This window comes from Oncorhynchus mykiss, chromosome 5 (assembly GCF_013265735.2).
Source record: "Oncorhynchus mykiss isolate Arlee chromosome 5, USDA_OmykA_1.1, whole genome shotgun sequence".
NCBI lineage: Eukaryota > Metazoa > Chordata > Actinopteri > Salmoniformes > Salmonidae > Oncorhynchus > Oncorhynchus mykiss.
In genome coordinates, this window is record NC_048569.1 from 44,771,459 (window position 1) to 44,779,860 (window position 8,402).

At 42.4% G+C, this 8,402-nt stretch overlaps 1 protein-coding gene across 3 annotated transcripts in view; it reads right to left on the minus strand.

Annotated features, from left to right (window-relative positions):
- Positions 1-8,309: 8,309 nt before the first annotated feature.
- arl15b (ADP-ribosylation factor-like 15b) overlaps positions 8,310-8,402 on the minus strand; it is a 73,304-nt gene continuing 73,211 nt past the window's right edge. For all 3 annotated transcript variants that reach the window (XM_021603075.2, XM_021603076.2, XM_036977639.1), the window contains one exon: positions 8,310-8,402. This exon is cut by the window's right edge and continues 2,445 nt beyond it. The gene's annotated coding sequence lies outside the window, so the exon portion shown is untranslated.

An 8,402-nucleotide genomic window follows, 5' to 3' on the forward strand; every position in this document is an offset into this window, starting at 1 on the left:
GCGTAGACAACCTAATTAACATTAAACAGTTGAAAGTAAGTCCTTTAACTTTTCTTCCACAAGCTGTATGTGAAAGTAAATTCGGAGTGAGGTTGGGTTTATGTAGGCTACACTGACATTTGATTTGCCCAATTAGACACCATCAACTCAAAGGGAAGCTTAGTAGGTATAGTAGGTACACTATCATTCATCCATGGTTGGTTTGATCTTTGGAAGTTTAGAAGTAGTTAGCATTAGCCCTTAGGATGCCAAATTCATTATATTAATAATATAATTTTACCTTTGGATGTTGTCTTGTACATGGTTGGTTGATTTCAAAGTGAATCTATAAATTATTAATATTATGGATTCACGTCTCCATCTCCACCAAAACTCTAACTTGAAGAATAGGACTAAATCGAAATAAACTTGATTTGAAGCGCATTTAAAGTTTGATTTGATTTAGTACTATTCTTTAACCAATTTTTGGTTGAGATGGAGACGGGAATGCAACAAATCAAGCATTCATTTGTAAACAAATTGGATATTGAATTATGAACGCAACCAAATATCTACAATTGAAGGTGTATCTTCTGCTTGGATAGTGTATATTATGAAGGGTGTGCAAAGCTGTCATCAAGGCAAAGGGTGGCTACTTCTAAGAATCTATAATCTAAAATATATTTTGATTTGGTTGACACTTTTTTGGTTACTACATGATTCCATATGTGTTATTTCATAGTTTTGATGCCTTCATTATTATTCTACAATGTAGAAAATAGTAAAAATAAAGAAAAACCCTTGAATGAGTAGGTGTGTTCAAACTTTTGACTGGTACTGTAGTTCTGATGAATATGTTGAAATTAGATTTATGTAACAACCTGTTAGTCCAGTTAAATCAATATACACTGAACAAAATTATTTTACTGAGTTATAGTTCATTAAAAGGAAATCAGTCAATTGAAATAGATTCATTAAACTCTAAATCTATGGATTCCACATGACTGGGATTACAGATATGCATCTGTTGGTCACAGATAACTTTAAAAAAGATAGTGGCGTGAATTAGAAAACCAGTCAGTTTCTGGTGTGACCACCACTTGCCTCATGCAGCGTGACACATCTCCTTCACATAGAGTCGGTCAGGCTGTTGATCGTGGCTTGCGGAATGTTGTCCCACTCCTCTTCAATGGCTGTGCAAAGTTGCTGGATATTGGTGGGAACTGGAACACGCTGTCGAACACATCGATCCAGAGTTTCCCGAACATGCTCAATGGGTGACATGTCTGGTAAGTATGCAGACCATGGAAGAACTGGGAAATGTTCAGCTTCCAGGAATTGTGTACAGATCCTTGCGACATGGGGCCGTGCATTATTATGCTGAAACATGAGGTGATGGCGGCGGATGAGTGGCATGAAAATGGGACTTGTCACGTTTCTGTGCATTCAAACTGCCATCGATAAAATGCAATTGGATTCATCGTCTGTAGCTTATGCCTGCCCATACATAACCGCACCACGGGGCAAAATTTACTTTGAAACCAAAAATCAACATGCAGCAAAAAAGCATTCATCAATTAGCAGAACATATGGTCAGCGGACTGGCGGTAGTAGTCCCCGGCTGCAGTCTTTGGCCCGACAGACACTTTTCCCATTGGCCTTTTATATCTGACAGGGAACGAGAAAAGGTGTCCTCTGAAAATGTGAAAAGGATGTTTAAAATGAGCTGAAAATCCCATTTCTGACTTCCCTTCCCTATGATCACGTTTCAAAGTGCACACAACGGCCCGTATTCAGAGCAGGTTGGCATTTCTTGTCATGAATCTTACACTGGAGGCAGCTCTATAGAGTGGTCCCCAGCTGGCACAGCCACAAAGTCATAAAACCCTAACTTTAACCACACTGCTAACCCTATTGCCTAATCCTAACCTTAAATCTAGACCAGCATTTTTAATACATGTTTTGAATATTGCCAATTTGGATTTGGCAGCTGTACCATCTCGCGGGAATCGCTCAGTTCTTTCTCCAAAGGCAAGAGTCATGACAATAAACCTTCACATTCAGAAAGCGCCCCCCAGAGTACGAGCACTGATCTAGGATCAGGACATCAGGTCCCCGCTGTCCACATAATTATGATCTAAAAAGCAAAGCTGATCCTGAGACACTTTGTGAATACGGGCTAACATGTCCCATAAGAGTGAGTGTGCGTGCATGCCTCACTGATCCCATATACAATCAGCCTCTCTAAATGAAGAGATGAAAGATTGACGGAATGCTGCTGCTCCTCTTTCATTGGGGCCATTAAGTTGAGCAAACGTCTAGTACGACATGGACAGTTAGTTGGGTCACGTTGACCCAAAGTTTTGCAACAAGGATGTCAGTGTTGTACTGTGGTAGGGGCCACAGCGATATCTCTTTGTTTATTTAAAGCTGCTAACTTAGGTTTTAGGCATAAATGTACTATACTTAAGCAATTAGGCATGACGCTACGCAGCCTTTAGCCGTGGTATATTGGCCATATATCACAATCCCCCAAGGTTCCTTATTGTTATTATGAACTGGTTACCAACGTAAATAGAGCAGAAAAAACACATGTTTTGTCATAGCCGTGGTCTACGTTCTGATATACCACAGCTGTCAGCCAATCAGCATTCAGGGCTCGAACCACCCAGTTTAAAATGTTGTTTATAAGGTGTCTGAAGTGAGCGAACACAGAGCACAATTCCATAACACCCCATGGATCACTTTTTTGTCATTTACATTTATTAATATGTTATTTTAATCACCTATACGTGAAATATTCCATTGTCTATAGAAGTATAATACGTTTTCTACTCTGTGAACATTATATGAAATGTTACATTACGGCATTATGATTGATATTTTCCTCAGGGTTGCGAGATGTGTCAGAAAAGTAAGTGATTCTGGGTGAGAGTCATTCTTTAGTCTTGTTTTGCTGAGAAACTTTCCTGGGAAATGATGTGCTAATGTCCAGGTGTATTGGAAATGGAGGATTAGACTTTTTAAAGGAGATTAGTGTAACACTGTCTAGCCAGACCCTCGCTGGATAAAAGCGAGAACAGATTTAAAGTTTCTGTCTTGCAGACGGCTTTGTAAAGTTGTTCAGACATGGTCTAAGTTTTCAGATTAATCCCAAGTGTTCATCTGTCTGCATACTAATATTTGTCTGGGACAGACAGGGACAGAGACAGTCGGAGCAATTGGAAATGGACTTAACTACTTTTTAAATATAGTTTCTCGCCCGAGACAGAATACGTGTTGTTATAAGAATGATCGAAGAAAGTAAAAGTACCATTGTTTCATTTCAAGTCATTAGCATTTCACAGCAGTGAGAGAATGTTTTCAAGCTCCGTTAAGCTAGAAACAAAGAGAATGACTTTAAGCACAAATGAGGAAAGAATTTCTCTATCCTGTCCTACAAACTGTGGTTCTAGACTGCATATTTTGGCAAGGTTTATATTCTGTTCAGTAACATTGATTATATATCCTTTGTACAGTATTATATAACTATAAAATATATTGATTCGATCCATCAATCCATGCAACACCAAGGCTGAATGAATGTCACCATTTAGACATGCAAGAACATAGCACTGAATATAGAACACAGTGTCATATACAGTCAGGGCTTACCCCAAACAAACATCTCTTCATTGTCCTGGCATTCAGATCAAAGAATGTAAAAAGATAAGAGACAACATATCCAAATAAAGACTTCCTGACAGAAAACTACCCTGTGACGTCAACACGGTATTCACTCGGCACGAAACGGAAGAAGATATGACGAAATGGTAAGGTACTATCTGAACTTCTGAACTCTATCCAATAAGAAACACTCATTTTAGTTTTTCGTCGCACAGCGGTTTGCAACATTTTGCTACTATGTGCCCTGTGAATACGACCCATGTTTGTCAAGCTATGACATGGTACATGGTAATAGGGACTTCCTGACTAAAAACGAACCCCTGTGACGTCTTGTCTGGCACGAGATAAATAGTGGGCTCCGAAATGATTGACACCCTTGATAAAGATGAGCAAAAATAACTGTATAAAATAAATAATTCAAATACCGAACTATACTCTTATTTAATTATATAATTCTATTTTATACTGACACAATTGCTCAGAGAAAATAGATTTTTGTTCAACAAGTGATAGAATACATTTTTTTAAAAGGTTGGAGTAAAAATGATTGACACCTCTGTTTCAATTCCTCACCTTGCGAGGATAACTGCACTGAGCCTTTTTCTAAAATGTTTTATGAGGGAGAACACATTCGGAGGGACCTTAGATCATTCCATACAGAATCCTTCCAGATTACAGATATCCTTCGTCTGCACTTATGGACTTGCCTGCCCTCTTCAATTCAAAACACAGATTTTGAATGGGTTTCAAATCCAGAGACTGAGATGGCCATTGCAAAAATGTTGATTTTGTGGCCAATTAACCATTTCTTTGTGGGTTTTAATGTGTGCTTGGGGTTATTGTCTTGCTTGAAGATATACTTTTGACCAAGTTCTAGCCTCCTAGCAGAGGCAACCAGGTTTTTGGCTAAAATGTCCTTGTACTGGGTAAAGTTCATGATGCCGTTGACCTTAACAAGGGTCCCGGGATTCTTGGAAGCAAAAAAAAAGACCCTTGGAAGCAGAAAAGAACCCCATTCCTAATGTAAAATATGGTGGTGGATATTTCATGTAACGGGGAAATTTTGCTTCCACTGGTCCTGGGGGCCTTGTTAAGGTCAACACTCAACAGCATCATGAACTTTGGACAGTACCCAGGACATTTTAGTCAAAAACCTGGTTGCATCTGCCAAGAGGCTGAAAATTGGCCTGAAGTGGATCTTCCAAAAAGACATTAACCCCAAGCACACATCAATTGGCCACAAAATCTATATTTTGCAATGGCCATCTCTCCGGACTTGAAACCCGTGCAAAAGCGGTACCGGAGTGCCAAGTCTTGGTCCAAGAGGCTTCTAAATAGCTTCTATCCCCAAGCCATAAGACTCCTGAACATCTAATTAAATGGCTACCCAGACTATTTGCATTGCCCCCCCCCCCCCCCACCACTGCCACTCTCTGTTGTCATCTATGCATAGTCACTTTAATTAACTCTACCTACATGTACATACTACCTCAACTAACCGGCACCCCCCCTGTATATATTGTGATCTTTTATTGCTGCTCTTTAATTACTTGTTACTTTCATCTCTTATTCTTTTTTTTTTTTTTTTTAAACCGCACTGTTGGTTAGGGGCTCGTAAGTAAGCATTTCACTGTACAGTCGACACCTGTTGTATTCGGCGCATGTGACTAAAACATTGATCTGATTTGATTTGAAAACCTGTGGTTTGAATTGAAGAGGGGAAGTCCGTAAGAGCAGATGAAGGATATCAAGGATCTAGAAAGATTCTGTATGGAGGAATGGTCTAAGATCCCTCCTAATGTGTTCTCCAATCTAATCAAACATCTGAGAAAAAGGCTCAGTGCCGTTATCCTCATAAAGTGAGGTATTGAAAGGTGTTGAAAGCAGGGGTGTCAATTTATACCCCTACCTTAAACATTTTATTTTTTTTAAACACAATCACTTTCTTTAAATTGTATATATATTTTTTAAAACATAATTATATAATTAAATACAAATACAGCTCAGTATTGATTTAATTATTTTACACAGTTATTTTTGCTCATCTTTATCAAGGGTGTCAATCATTTCGGAGCCCCCTATTTATCTCCTGTCAGACAAGATGTCACAGGTGTTCGTTTTTTTGTCAGGAAGTCCCTATTACAAGTACCATGTTATTGTTTAGCTTGACAAACATGGGTCGTATTCACAGGGCACATAGTAGCAAAATGTTGCAAACCGCTGTGCAACAGAAAACTAAAATGAGTGTTTATTGGATAAAGTTCAGATAGTACCTAATCGTTTCAACATATATTCTTCCGTTTCGTGCCGAGTGAATACCATGTTGACGTCACAGGGTCATTTTCTGTCAGGAAGTCCTTATTTGGATATGATGTCTCTATCTTTTTATATTCTTTGATCTGAATGCCAGGACAATTAAGATATGTTTGTTTGGGGTAAGCCCTGACTGTATACTTGTCTACTGTATGACTCATCACTGTACACACGCATGCATGCATGTACACACACACACACACACACACACACACACACACACACTTGGGGTAAGCCCTGACCGTAAACTGTACTGAATGAGTCACCATTAGAGAAATACTATGAGCAGTTCCTCTTGCTTATGGCTCTAAGTGTAGCAGGCTGCGGGGAGAGGGTTTGTGGCCTCAGTGTAGCAGGCTGCCGGCAGAGGGTTTGTGGCCTCAGTGTAGCAGGCTGCTGGCAGAGGATTTGTGGCCTCAGTGTAGCAGGCTGCTGGGAGAGGGTTTGTGGCCTCAGTGTAGCAGGCTGCTGGCAGAGGATTTGTGGCCTCAGTGTAGCAGGCTGCTGGGAGAGGGTTTGTGGCCTCAGTGTAGCAGGCTGCTGGGAGAGGGTTTGTGGCCTCAGTGTAGCAGGCTGCCGGCAGAGGATTTGTGGCCTCAGTGTAGCAGGCTGCTGGGAGAGGGTTTGTGGCCTCAGTGTAGCAGGCTGCTGGGAGAGGGTTTGTGGCCTCAGTATAGCAGGCTGCCGGCAGAGGATTTGTGGCCTCAGTGTAGCAGGCTGCTGGGAGAGGGTTTGTGGCCTCAGTGTAGCAGGCTGCCGGCAGAGGATTTGTGGCCTCAGTGTAGCAGGCTGCTGGGAGAGGGTTTGTGGCCTCAGTGTAGCAGGCTGCGGGGAGAGGGTTTGTGGCCTCAGTGTAGCAGGCTGCGGGGAGAGGGTTTGTGGCCTCAGTGTAGCAGGCTGCTGGGAGAGGATTTGTGGCCTCAGTGTAGCAGGCTGCTGGGAGAGGGTTTGTGGCCTCAGTGTAGCAGGCTGCTGGGAGAGGGTTTGTGGCCTCAGTGTAGCAGGCTGCCGGCAGAGGATTTGTGGCCTCAGTGTAGCAGGCTGCGGGGAGAGGGTTTGTGGCCTCAGTGTAGCAGGCTGCTGGGAGAGGGTTTGTGGCCTCAGTGTAGCAGGCTGCTGGGAGAGGGTTTGTGGCCTCAGTGTAGCAGGCTGCCGGCAGAGGATTTGTGGCCTCAGTGTAGCAGGCTGCTGGGAGAGGGTTTGTGGCCTCAGTGTAGCAGGCTGCGGGGAGAGGGTTTGTGGCCTCAGTGTAGCAGGCTGCGGGGAGAGGGTTTGTGGCCTCAGTGTAGCAGGCTGCTGGGAGAGGATTTGTGGCCTCAGTGTAGCAGGCTGCTGGGAGAGGGTTTGTGGCCTCAGTGTAGCAGGCTGCTGGGAGAGGGTTTGTGGCCTCAGTGTAGCAGGCTGCCGGCAGAGGATTTGTGGCCTCAGTGTAGCAGGCTGCGGGGAGAGGGTTTGTGGCCTCAGTGTAGCAGGCTGCTGGGAGAGGGTTTGTGGCCTCAGTGTAGCAGGCTGCTGGGAGAGGGTTTGTGGCCTCAGTGTAGCAGGCTGCCGGCAGAGGATTTGTGGCCTCAGTGTAGCAGGCTGCTGGGAGAGGGTTTGTGGCCTCAGTGTAGCAGGCTGCGGGGAGAGGGTTTGTGGCCTCAGTGTAGCAGGCTGCCGGCAGAGGATTTGTGGCCTCAGTGTAGCAGGCTGCTGGGAGAGGGTTTGTGGCCTCAGTGTAGCAGGCTGCGGGGAGAGTGTTTCCTTGTTCCTACTCACAAGAAGCTCAGTCTAGTCCAGGGGAAGAAATAAATGCAACAGAATACTTGTAAAAAATCATGCTTTTTCAAATGTCAAACTAAATCTGATCGAGAGAATAACATTAAAAACATCCTATCAATGACTCCAGAATAACAATTAGTATTTAAGTTGCAAGTTAACGCACTTGTAAATGTCAAATTCCTCGAGGTCTGGGGTGAATTGGGGTGCTCCATTTTACAGTGACACATCATCATCAACATCAATGGGTAGCAATCATTTCACATATTTTCCTTTGTGTTTCCGGGCTCAAAGAAAGATAACAAATAATTATCTGGTGACAAAATAGAATTTATGAAATTATACTATTCATCTTGAGGTTTGAATATCTTTCTTAGGATCTTTCGTTTTTTTTTATCTGGTAAACTGCAGCCATACTACAGTACATCTACAGTACACCATTCAAAAGAGGGTCTGAAATAGAGTATTAGATAGTTCTTGACAGAGCCATACCTCTTTATATGGCTCTGATTCTTGATACTTAAGGTATCCTAGCAACCTAACACAATGAAATAATTGATGGAGTGAACACAAATGTCCTTTTGTTGTTGTTGTTGTTGTTGCCTTTATTGTCCATGTTGCCAAGTGGAGTTATGCATAAATTATGTATATACACAGTAGACCTTCAGAATAGACTAAGCCAGTAA